Source organism: Paroedura picta, chromosome 7 (genome assembly GCF_049243985.1).
Source record: "Paroedura picta isolate Pp20150507F chromosome 7, Ppicta_v3.0, whole genome shotgun sequence".
Lineage (NCBI taxonomy): Eukaryota > Metazoa > Chordata > Lepidosauria > Squamata > Gekkonidae > Paroedura > Paroedura picta.
In genome coordinates, this window is record NC_135375.1 from 80,141,263 (window position 1) to 80,154,122 (window position 12,860).

At 42.4% G+C, this 12,860-nt stretch overlaps 2 long non-coding RNA genes across 3 annotated transcripts in view; one reads left to right on the top strand and one right to left on the bottom strand.

Moving 5' to 3' along the window:
• Positions 1–651, top strand: part of LOC143841177 (uncharacterized) — a 63,899-nt gene extending 63,248 nt beyond the window's left edge. Inside the window, exon 3 of the long non-coding RNA XR_013232609.1 lies at positions 400–651. This is a non-coding gene — a long non-coding RNA (uncharacterized LOC143841177). The remainder of the gene's footprint in view (positions 1–399) is intronic.
• Positions 1–12,860, bottom strand: part of LOC143841176 (uncharacterized) — a 49,075-nt gene that overhangs the window by 26,811 nt on the left and 9,404 nt on the right. Inside the window, exons 3-7 of one of the 2 annotated variants that reach the window (XR_013232608.1) lie at positions 5,160–5,263; positions 3,833–3,952; positions 2,902–3,051; positions 936–1,060; positions 341–438 (exon numbers count right to left, since the gene is read on the bottom strand). This is a non-coding gene — a long non-coding RNA (uncharacterized LOC143841176). The remainder of the gene's footprint in view (positions 1–340; positions 439–935; positions 1,061–2,901; positions 3,052–3,832; positions 3,953–5,159; positions 5,264–12,860) is intronic. The other variant, XR_013232607.1, reaches the window with a different exon arrangement.

Consider the following 12,860-nt stretch of genomic DNA (forward strand, 5'->3'; position numbering starts at 1 on the left):
AAACTGCCCAACAGACTTTGAGGGGCCCACCTTCACTGAAGGGGTATACATAGCTTTCTAATGAGACAAATGGTGCCCCGTTTCAGTTCCGGAAAACATCATAGGGGAAAGCTTCAACCACATGCTTTGGTCTGGATTCACAATACACTTTGATTTTACAGGCCTAGGGAGGACTTGAAGAAAACACTATGTGAACATGGCCCTTGGAAGATAGTGACTAAGCTTTGTGGGGCTCCCTGGTCCAAGTACTATACACTAACAAGAACATTCACACTGATTTATATGAATGGATATAAGTCTAATTGAATTTTCCTTCTAAGTATATTATTTTAGAACTCACTTTTTCTGATGTGTTCGAACCAATTAAAGAAGTCTTGTTGTCTGATTCCCTCAATATAGATATCATCGTTCGATAAGGATACAATGCCTGGAATGATTCTGCAAAATGATTACAAGAACACCAGTGTCGAATTTCATTTCATTTCCAACAAAATGCAGAGGATTAGCTTTGATAAACAAGACCTTCAAATACTGCAGTTACTCTTTCTTTCAGGCATGTTTCAATATTTTCATTTCTGTCTCCTGGAATGTGAGTGAGGTTGAGAAAGTAATTATATAAACTATGGGAACCATGACTTTTTTTTGCAACAAATGGTGGAAAACAGTCCATAGGCGTATTCTTTAAACAAATACAATAAACATGTGAAGAGAAGTTGGTTCTTATATGCCATTTTTCTCTACCTGAATGAGTTGCAAAGTGGCTTACATTCACCTTCCCTTTCCTCTACCCCCACAACAGACACCCTGTGAGATCGGTGAGGCTGAGAGAGCCCTGATATCACTGCCCTGTCAGAACAGCTTTATCAGTGCTGTGGCAAGCCCAAGGTAACCCAGCTGGCTGCATTTGAGGGAGTTCAGAATCAAACCCGACTCACCAGATAGATGTCCACACTCCTAACCACTACACCAAGCTGGCTTTGTGTCCCATTTGCTTCTAGGAGATACCTTGTATATTCCAGTTAATATTCAGAGCATTTCCTTCATAGAAGAGAGGTGGAAGCTACAGGACATGGAGAAGTGCATGCACAAAATCAGATCTATTGGATTATGAACATTACATGGAAATAAATCCCACTGAAATCCTTAGTATTTTAGTGTAATAGATTAGACTATTAATAAATGAGCTTTAATAATAGGGGCTTCAACTCAGCAACAGAGCACATATTTTGCTTGCAGGAAATTTCAGGTTCAGTCTCTGGCAGCTCCAAAGAAAGGATCTCAGGAGGTGGATGCTGGAAACAGCCTTTCTCTGTCAAAGATCCTGGAGAACCATTGCCTGTCATCGTAGACACTGAATGGATCCACAGTAATGTCACCATGTCCCTACTGGGGACAGAAAATGTACCACCTCCAGTAGGTACTCACCACTGGCAATCCAGCAGCTAGTGGGAGTTTTTGGCAATTCCTGGTGAGGCATGAGCTCAGAAGCAACATCACATTGTTACTGACACCCTCCCCACGTTGTCTCCTACTGGTTGTGAGGATAGGCCTGTAACCCAGATCAACACACTTGTTTGATATTGCCCTATAGCAATAATTCACCTCTGGGTTTTCCTGTGTGGACAAGAAAATCTAGAACATATATAAGATATCCATTGAGATATGCAGTGATATGGGAATTCAGTAACTATTGAACTAGGTTGACCTAGGATCTATTTTGCTTTTGTTATGTGGGAAAAAACTGCTCAAAAGCCTTTCTACTTCTATGAGAGAGCCTCTTGTGGCGCAGAGTGGTAAGGCAGCCGTCTGAAAGCTTTGCCCATGAGACTGGGAGTTCAATCCCAGCAGCCGGCTCAAGGTTGACTCAGCCTTCCATCCTTCCGAGGTCGGTAAAATGAGTACCCAGCTTGCTGGGGGGTAAAATGGTAATGACTGGGGAAGGCACTGGCAAACCACCCCGTATTGAGTCTGCCATGAAAACGCTAGAGGGCGTCACCCCAAGGGTCAGACATGACTCGGTGCTTGCACAGGGGATACCTTTACCTTTATTTCTATGAGTTCATGAGAGTTGGATGAGAATTCATGCCCTTAGGTTTGTTTGACATCAGAATATAAAGGAGGACAAGAATGGGTAAATTTTACTATCAAAATCTTTGTGCCCTGGGTTTCCAGCTTGATCACTGCTGTAAGATTTAGGGCCATTACTTTCACCTAAAGGTTACAGCACCTGAGACTGCAGGTAGTTAAAAGACAACATAATTGCAGGTCTTTATCATTTTAAGTAGAACTGGCTTCATGCAAATGACAATTTTTATAAAACTGCATTTTATTTTGTAAATATTAAGATCCTTTTCAAATGAGGTACTGAATGAAAGCATAAGTTGTTTTGGCTTGAATATGTCTCTAGAGAGAGGCAAAAAAGAAAGGAAGTTCAACTAATTTTTAAATGTAAGAAATGAGTTCTGAAGTGAACATTTGCTTCCTTGTTTGAAAAATAGATATGAAACTTTCTAAAATCATTTGTTACATATCTTAAAAGTTCTAGCCACACTAAGACCTTCACATGAGTAGTAATGCAGTGTTGTGCAAGTTTACAAGGATCCATTTAGAGATTGCCTTCCCTCGTTTATATCTTAAGCATTTCAGAGAGGCTTTTTATTATTTAAAATACATAACATTTTTTGTGATACTGTATAAACACATATAATTGGTTCTGATCCCTGCCACTCCCTGCCTCCCTCCCAAATTCCAATAGTAACTAGACTGGAAAGACAAAGGACAAAGATGAAGGAAGAAAAAACAGTTTGGAGATGAAGGCACAAGAAAATGATTTATTAGGTTTCATACAGTCTGAGACCAAACACTGTCCTACCTATTCTATTTTTTCCTAAGGTCACTTACCATATATACCTGTGTATAAGCCAACTTTTTCATCACATTTTTAATGCTGAAAAAGCCCCCCTCAGCTTATACTCGAGTGTTCTCCGGTGCAGTGCGGGTGTTCTTGTCCAGGGTCGGGGGAGCGGAGCCTGGTAAGAGACGGAGCCGTGCCTGGGGAGAAGAAAAGGCGTGTGGATCAACACCAACTCCCGAAAAGTGTAGGGGAATATCCCAGGACAAATTGACCCCCGAAACCACAAGAAAAGTCGAGAGAGAGGAGAAGCTTCTTCGGAGATGTCAGTCCAGAGGAGGGGGGCAAGGGCATGAGCAAACTAGAAAAGAAACAGTGAGAGAGCAGGAGGGGAGAGAAGGTGAGGCAGTAAGGTGGGAACACAGAGACAGAGTGGAAGGAGAAGAATGGGACAGATACTTGCCTGGGGAGGAAGCAGAGAACAAATGGAGAGAGATGCGACCAGCCCTGGAGCTGCAGTGGAGGGAGATGGGAAGATTAACTCCACGCTTTCCCCTGCAGGGCCAGCGCGCAGCACTGCTGCAAAGGGCTATGGAGCATCTGGGTCAGCAGAGACATAACCTGTTAGAAATGGATCTCAATACTTCTAATCCTATCCTCCCCTTTTTGAAAGTGAGGAGGTTTAAGAGAACAAAGTGGCAAGAGGTGCAGCTTTGCCGGCTGGACACTCTTGCTTTAGAAGAACAGCTAGACTTGGAGTCTAGGCACTAGGAAAGAGGTGACATTACAGCAGATGTGATAGCCAAGGGCTTGGTTGTGACTTTAGCCCATCAGTTTCCCCCTCTGAGTGCTTCTATCCTCCCCCTGCTGAGAGTGAGGAGGACAAAGAAAACAAAGCAACGGGAGGTGCAGCTTTACCAGCTGGATGGCATTTTGGTCCCCCACCCCACCCCCTTCGGAACTCATCTCTCCATAATTTACCTTAGGACACATCATGGGCAGCTGATGATCAGGAGCTGTGTTGGAAGGCATGACCGGGGAAGTATATACTCCCTAAGGCAGTACCATCAGAGCCTTTCCCAAGGAGTGGAGATTTGAATGCTGGGGAGAGAAAAAAGACCCAAGGTAGATTGGCAAGACGTCAGGCAATCTCCTGCTGGTGGAATTGGTCATCTGAAGATCCTTCCAAGATCTGGGGTAGGTGGTGACTGGATTGAGGTGGAGAGCAACATTGGAGGTAAAGTGTGTCCAGCCAAGGACAATTGTCCTGCAGCCAGCAGCCACAGAGATTGGAGGTGGTGGAGAAATTTTTTTATCTCGGAGGTTCTCCTTCTAAATGGTGGCAGTGAGAACTGCATGGTATTTTGCACTAGCTTTCAGTCTCAAGAAGATCTGGTGAAACAGTAAGGAAGGTTTTTATCTAGCCTAAGGTGCCTGGTGGAGGGAGGCCTCCTGAAGATACCTATTAGAGATCCAGGAGGCGTTTTCTCTCTCATAGGGCTTAGATTTTTCTTTCTGTATTAGTTAGGTTAGGGTGCGGGAGAGGGTCTTTCTTTTTTGTGGGTGGATGGTTAGGAAGGGGGTGGGATTTTTTAGTAAAGTTGGTTAGGCCAGGCTGGGGTGGGGTAGGGATGACAGCTTTCACCTAAGGCAGTGGTCCCCAACCTTTTTATCACCGGGGACCACTCAACGCCGGGGACCACTCAATGCCTTTTACTGAGGCTCGGTGGGGGGGGGGTAGTTTACTCTTCTACTCTCAACCACTGCCCTAACGCTCTCTGATCGCTATGGTAATGTTTAAACATCCCTTCAAAATAAGATACAGACACGCCACAACAATGAACATAAGGAACATTTTATTTTCACTCATGAAAATATTCACTATTTTAACTCATGACAATGACAAATCAATGGGAACTCCTAGCTTGTTTCTCTGCAACGAGATAGTCCCATCTGGGAGTGATGGGAGAAAATGACACCCCAAGTGCGTTGTAAAAGGCCGGGGGGGGGGATGAAGTAAAGGGCTGGGGGGGGGGAGAGAAGGCCGGGGCCCACCTCCAATTAGTCGAAGGACCACATGTGGTCCGCGGCCCACAGGTTGGGGATCGCTAACCTAAGGGACCCACGCAAGGAGAAGATGGCTGGTCAATGGGGCCCAGATGGGACTGTGCAACCCGAGGATCACGGGCCAAGGGAGGTATAGCAGGGTGCAGAGGTTGGACAAGAGAAGGGCAGGGATTGATACCAGCCCAATAGGCCAATAGCCGTGGGAATCCTACGGCCATCGAAACATCGGGCCTTCTCATACCCAAACAGGAGGTGGTGGACGCCTCTCCTGTTCTTCTCCAGGGCTGTGACCAATGATGTAGCCTTTACAGTCTTACCCGTGCTTGTTCCACCCAACTTCTAATCCTGGACCAAAAAAACAAACAAAAATGCAGGTCATACAAAGCTGGTTTCAAACTTAAGGTTGTGTCAAGAGCAGAATAAAGCAATAACAGTATTGCAAGTAGGGAATTTTGTGTTGACGAAAAACAAGTGAGGGAGTGGCAGAAAATGAAAGCCACCTTGGAAAAGAGTCCAAAGGCAAAAAAAGCTCGATGTGGTTTAATGACTTCATATGGGGCTCGAGAGACTGAATTGCGTAAATGCATTATGGAGTGTCGTCAAAATGGTTACTGCATAACGCGCAAGGAAATTTGCTTATGTAAAGATGTCAAATTAAAAGCACCAGGCATTGAACATTTTGTTGTGTCAGCAGGATGGTGTACCTGCTTCATGAATAGGTTTGCCCTATGTTTGTGGCAAAGAACAAAGATTTCACATAAGTTGCCAAAAGACCTTGATGAAAAAGTGATGTCATTTCATTCCTTCATCATAAAACAAAGAAGGATCCATAACTATGACCTTGGAGATATTGGGAATATGGATGAAACACCTAAGTCCTTTGATCTTCCAAGCAACCGAACTGTGGCAAGTTTGGGAGACAAAACAATTTTACTACGAACCACAGGAAATGAAGGGGAAAAAACCCATTTCACAGTTGTTCTGACATGTTTGGCTAATGGAACTAAGCTACATCCTATCATTATTTTTAAAAGAAAGACCTTGCCTAAAAGGGTGAAATTTCCTCCATGAATTACAGTGAGCGCACATGTTAAAGGCTGGATGGATGAAGACGGAACAAAAAAATGGCTGGAAGAATTTTGGAATGGACGATCAGGAGCAGCCTTAAAGAAAAAAACATCACTATTAGTTTGGGATATGCCCAGAGCCCATACATTTGATGACATTAAAAAATTGGCAACGTCTTCTCAAGTCACTTTGGCCGTTATTCCAGGTGGGCTTACATATATATTGCAGTCCCTCGATGTGTGTTTAAATAAACCTTTCAAAGACCACGTGTGAAAGATGTGGCATGAATAGATGTCATCTGGTCAAGCCCAACTGACAAAGGTTGGAAATCTGATGAACCCCGACATAGAATTGATAGCAAAGTGGGTTCGTGATGCATGGGAAGAGATTCCAGAAGACATGGTGCAACGCACCTTTAAGAAATATGGCATTAGTAATGCTATGGATGGCAGTGAAGACAGCGCTTTGTATGAGAATGACAACAGTGAAGGTGATGATTGCGAACTCTGTGATGATGAGGAATAAACTTTTGAAGGATTTTAACTCTTGTGTTTTAGCTAGGTTGCTGATTGAGCTAAGTTTTTTGTACTTTTAAAATTATTGTTGATACCATATTGTTTTTGTTGACCCTCTTTTCCACTTACAGAGCTAGTTTACTGTTTTTCTTTGAAATAAATATTCAAAAACATTGAACCTACTGTTTCAATTAATGTAGTTTTATTGGTATCAATTTTTATTTTTGAAATTTACCAGTAGCTGCTGCATTTCCCACCCTAGGCTTATACTTCAGTCAATAAGTTTTTCCAGTTTTCTGTGGTAAAATTAGGTGCCCCGGCTTATATTCGGGTCTGCTTATACTCGAGCGTATATGGGTATATCTAGATTATTTGTCCTGGTTTGAATGCAAATAAAACAAGACTATTTTTTTTCTTAACTGCATTTTTACATCATGGTGCTTCCATGCGCTTCCTGGGTTTCCCTTGTCTTTCTTGCAGCCTTTACCAAAGAAGCTTTTTTGTGATGTTTAGGGAAAGAGTGAAACAAAGGCCATTTGCAAAAGTCCCTCCCACAATCTCAGTCCCAACCACATCAGTGCTATTTTCCCCAGCCCACTTCCCTGAAGCAGCTATTTCCCTCCCCACTATTGCATGTATTTTGCTTCATCTGGTGATTTTGACAACAAATAAGTCTGCTCCTATTTTTTAATATAAATTTTAATATATTTTTAAAAATTGTTAAACACAATGGGTGGCATGACTATATACAGTCCTGTCAATCCACACACCCCTCACAAAATGACCAATGATGGGCCTAGAGGGGGTGGGAAGGGGCCCTGGGTAGGTGTGTACACAGCTATGCTCCCAAACCATATGCATGCTCGCACCACTTCTGGGGTTTCTTGAAGCCCAAAGAATGTTTCAGGGGTTTCTCAATGGTAAAAAAAAGTTGAGAAATGCTGCTGTACAGTATGCCTATAGGTTCAGTAGAACAGTGGTCCCCAACCTTTTTTATCACCGGGGACCACTCAACGCCGGGGACCACTCAACTCCTTTTACTGAGGCCTGGTGGTGGGGGGGTAGTTTACTCCTCTACTCGCAATCACTGCCCTAGCGCTCTCTGATCGCTATGGTAATGTTTAAACATCCCTTCAAAATAAGATACAGACACGTCACAACAATGAAGTGTGTTGTAAAGGGCCATGGGGGAGAGAAGGCGTCCTTCGGGGCCCACCTCCAATTAGTCGAAGGACCACATGTGGTCTGCGGCCCACAGGTTGGGGATCGCTACAGTAGAAAACAGCATGAAAAGAAACACTAAAGTCTAATCAGTACATATGTAATAAGAATACAGGGTTTCTTGCTGTTGTGGAAGGCTTTTTCCATCATTTGCTGGCACAGATTTTGGAACTGCAGCAGTAGCATGTGATTGGCTTCTGTGTCCCAGCATGCCAGCCTAGGGTGTTGCTGTTTACGCATTGGGGAAGGGAAAGCATTTAATCCTGCATTCTCCACACTTGTTATGCAACACGTTCTGCAAATGGTACTTTCGCTAAGCTGTGTTCAGTCTGCATTCCAGTTACCAATGTCATGGGCAGAAAAATGTGCTGCCTTGAGAACTCTGAAGACAAAATAATGTTTGGAATGATTATTTCTAAGAAGTTACAAAAGCCAATGGAATTACTTTATTTGCTAGTAGCTTTATTTGCTACTGTGCCAAGATTGTATTCTTTCCCGCTTCCTGTTTGACTTGCATGCTGAGATCATTATGAGAGAGACTGAACTCAAAGAATCAAACATTGGAATTAAGATTGGAGGAAGGAATATAAATAATCTTGGTTATGCTGATGATACTTCCCTCCTGTCAGAAACTAAGGAAGGCCTAGAACAGCTGATTACAAAGGTCAATGAAATAAGAAAGAAATTTGGCCTTTTCTTAAACACTAAAAAGATAAAAGTAATGACCACTGCAATAAACAGACATGTCATGATAACAATTGATTGCGGCGAGATCGAATGTGTTCAAGAATTCATTGTTCTTGGATCACAAATTGATGTGAGTGGCGACTGCAGTATGGAAATAAAATGTTGAATTTTTCTGGATTGCTCAGTAATGATGTGCTCGAACTGAACATGGAAAAGGAAGGACATAAACCTGACTACAAAATGTAGATTAGTAAAATCTGTCATCTTTCCAATAGCCACTTATGGCTGTGGAAGTTGGACGATAAAAAAATCAGACAAGAGAAGAATCGATTCAGTTGAACTCTGGGACTGGAGAAGGCTTCTGTGGGTTCCATGGACTGCAAAAGTCACAAGTGCATAAAGTCTGGTATATCATTGGTAGGCAAAATCACAAAACTCTGGGTCATTTCCTTTGGCCATATCATGTGATCCAACTCTATGGAGAAAGCAATGTGTCCTGATTACAGGCACACTGCAATGGACCTTTCAAATTGTTCTGATACACTGGAAAGTTACCATTTGTTAACTTAGTAGTAGTTAGTTTACTGAAAAGTGCGTTATGTGTATGTTTGCCAAAATCACTACATATCAGGTGTGAAATGTCTGAGATTTTCCATCTGGACAGGATTTGGTTCTGCAGTTACAAGGAGTCAGCACAGTTTTTGGCTGACTTGCTAACTATTTTGGGGAATGTTCTGCTGAAACATTTTTATTCCAGTTCAAAATAAACATGAATTCTTGGGTGTGCACTAGACACAAAGCAAAACAGTACCGTTAGGAACAGCAAGGAAAGGCCTCCATCCCAACCTCTCCACTAGCAGAGGAGATCTTATGCTAGTAGCATACTTAAACCCAACCCCATCAGAGGTCATTTGGCACACTATGTGCTCAGCCTTGGGGACTCAGCTGAGCTACAGACATGAGCAGCTTGGCTTTCCAAAGTGTAGACTACTGATAACGTCCATCAGCTTCAAAGGGAATGCGTACTCTTTATAGTTACTTAATTTATCTGATTTATACCTTTCTGATAATCTTGTATGAACAATAAAGGTTTGGTGTAACTTTATATTCAGTAGCCTGCTCTGGACTTGAGCAGCATTGTTGCCACCCCCCACTGTCTTCTGCACATCCCTCTCAGCCTGAATGTATGAATTGAACCCATAATACTGTGACCAAATCCAGCAAGGTAGATAAAGAACATGGGGAGCAATTGCCATGTTTTGTGTCTCACAAGGAACTTTGCAGCAGTGAACACAGCAGAGGATCTTGGGACAAACACTATAGCAAATGCTTCCAAGGTTGCCTTTTTGGGAGAAATCAAGGCGCGCCATCAGGACAACAATTAAGCTATTCCCGGCTAGAAGGCAAAAAAGCCTCTTCCTGCATTGCGATCTACACAGCATGCAGTCACTATTAACACAATTTGAATGTTAAGCACCTTATGACAGTCTGGAACCTTTGATTCAAATCTTCCCATCATCAAAGTCCCACCATTTCTACATTTTAAAATCCTGAATTATAAATAAAACAGAAAGTTCTCTTCTTATTGCTCTTTCCCAATGCCATTTAGTTTTATAATTGTCTCCTGATAAGTTGCCTGCCTTTCAAGTATTCCTTTATTCTCTGTCATAGTCGGACAGATCTGTTCCATCTGTTTTCACTTTTCCTCTTTCCTATTCCCCATTGTCCCACATGTGCAACTTTAGCTCAAAGAGTTACTCCTGCTCCAAATTGGAGTAGCTCTGCTGAATGTTTGCTGGTTGTTGTTCTATTAGTTAGGATAAAGAATGTGTCTTGTGTTTTGATTTAGTACTGCTAATGTTTACTTAGAGTAATGCCCCCCTCAGTATTATTCTAAATCCCTCAATAAACTATATTCCCTTTTAAGTCAGGTCTCTGCCATCCTTTTTCTAATTAAAACTTACTACCCACAGTCACCTCTTTAGGTAAAATATCCTGGTTTTCTGCACACTGTACAATCATGAAAGCTGAAACCCCATGTTGCTCTGAATGTATATTTACATTTTTGTGGGAGTGCAGTAACAATATTGTCTAATAAACAATAAGCTAATGAGTAATCCATTAATACATCTATTTTTATTACTTGATTATTTCACAGCACTGGACTGGAATATATGCTAAATTAACAGAAAGCAGAGCATTTTTTTGTCAACAGTGCCAGTCTTGCTTGGAAGATACTTAAAATCTTATATAAATCATGAAATATATCATTAAATGTCCTTTAAAAAAATTGATATGTACTACTTTGTACCATCTATTCACTCTGCCCCTTTGGCTATGATGTCCAAACAAAATACATTCTGCTGAAAAGCAGATTGATGGCATTTTTGTTAAAGCTTCATTTTACAGCTGTTATATAAATGGTGTAAATTTTGAAGAAAAATTCAAGTGGGTAGCCATCTTGAAGTAGGAGAACAAAATTTTAACAGGAAAAGGAGGAGGTTTCATTTACCTTAGTTCTTGCTTTTGTCTTGGTTTGTGTTCTCTACCTGCGTTCTATTGTCTGGAGCATTGCTTGTTTATGCGTCATAGCTACTAACCATTATATCTTGATTTCCTAACTCACAGAATTTATTGAGTATTAGTCTATTTGTTAATGTACTATGACTAGGAAAAGAAGTTGCCCATTTGAGGACACTCCAGTCATTTATGAAAACGAAATGCTAAGACTAATACTAACTTTAAAGCTCTTTAGACGGGTTTTGAGAGTATAAGATACCCCTTTTATGAAATTTGGGGACTAGAATATTGTAATCCTTTGGCATCTTGCTTTTCTGTAAAGTCTACCACATCCTCCCTAGAAAGACCCCCAAAGGTGGCCAACTTCTGGATGCTAATGAGTATGCTTCAGTTTTGAATACATTAGCATCTCAGAGATTCTGGATAGCTAAAAAACTGTAGAATATTTACAGCAAATTAGATACCCTGACCCAGAAAGGGAGACCCAGGGCTGGTCTAGCTTGTTTGATTTCTCATGATTTGATACTGGCTGTCTTGATTACTTTAGATAACTACCCTTTACCTCCTGATGCTAGTTAGGTAACTATGAATGAAAACATGGCTTTTATAATCAATGAATCGGGATTTTCCCACATACGATGGGTATTTTAGCACAGTGGTCCCCAACCCCTGGTCCGGGGACCGTTACCGGTCCGTAGATCAGTCAGTACCCGGCCGCAGCGCCTCCTCGTCCTCCTCCCCGGCTGTTGCCTTGGGGGCTACCCTGCCACTCTGCTGCCAGCTCACCTTTGGTGCTCTCTGGCAGCCGCCATGGCTGGGGCTCCCCCTTGGTGTGGCACTGTGCAGCTGCTGCTGGCAGCACCCCCCAGCGGGTGGCAAGTCAGGGGCGCTGGCAGGAAAGCAAGTGGAGCAGGGGCTCAGACGGCGGCAATGTCCCTCAGCAAAAGATTACCCTCCCCCCGGGCCTCAGTAAAATTGTCAAGCGTTGACCGGTCCCCGGTGATAAAAAGGTTGGGGACCACTGTTTTAGCAGGTGACTTCAACGTCAGACATGATAGTGATAATCAAGCGTTGGTAGCTACTTGGCTGGGTTTTAGTTCAGAGGATAACCTTTTCAATCTGATGATCTCAAGATCATCAAAGGTAGTTGCCAAGTCTCCTGAACCCAGCAATTGGAAGGGAGCATTGCAGTCCACTGAACTCAGCTCTATCAAGGTTGAAATTTTTAGATACTCCTCAGTTACATTCTCATTAGGGTTACATGATCTCTTTACCTTATCTGAGCTTTTCTACATATGCCTATTTAAGCCCCTGGACATGTCCGAACCTCAGAAAAGATTTTATTAAAAGCACTATGCATGTATAATTAGATGCATAGGCGTTTCAATGGAGAACTAGTGAATAATAAAAAAAAAATTGGCGAGCATCACAGTACCTTTAAAAAATGGAGAAAGGGGGTTGGCTGCCTGGCTTCATTGACAGGTGGGAGATAGTCGCATATAAACCGCATTGCTTTCTTCCGCCATTTCCAGCAGTGCTTGCAGAGTGTAAGAAGCGTGAAAAGGCAGCAGTCTACAGTGAGATGGCAAGAAGGTGGGGAATGGCTGGAGGCATGATAATATTTAGCACTACACTATTACGCTGGAATAACACTATTTTTTTCAATGTGCAGAAGTGCCCACAGATTCTTTGCCATTGTGTTCAGTATGAAATGAATACACTGTTTCACAAAATATTGGAATGTTGGGTCTTTACAATTTTCAGGAAACACTAGAGCTCACCCCTTTTAACATGCTCTCAGTTTAATAGACTCAAAGGGGACAATATTCCCTATTTGATGCTAGATATAATCCTTAAACCGCCCGCGGCGCCATGGGCGGCGCGGACTAAATAAAACACTAAGGGCTGTTGGGGAGGAGTTAGGGCGGGCT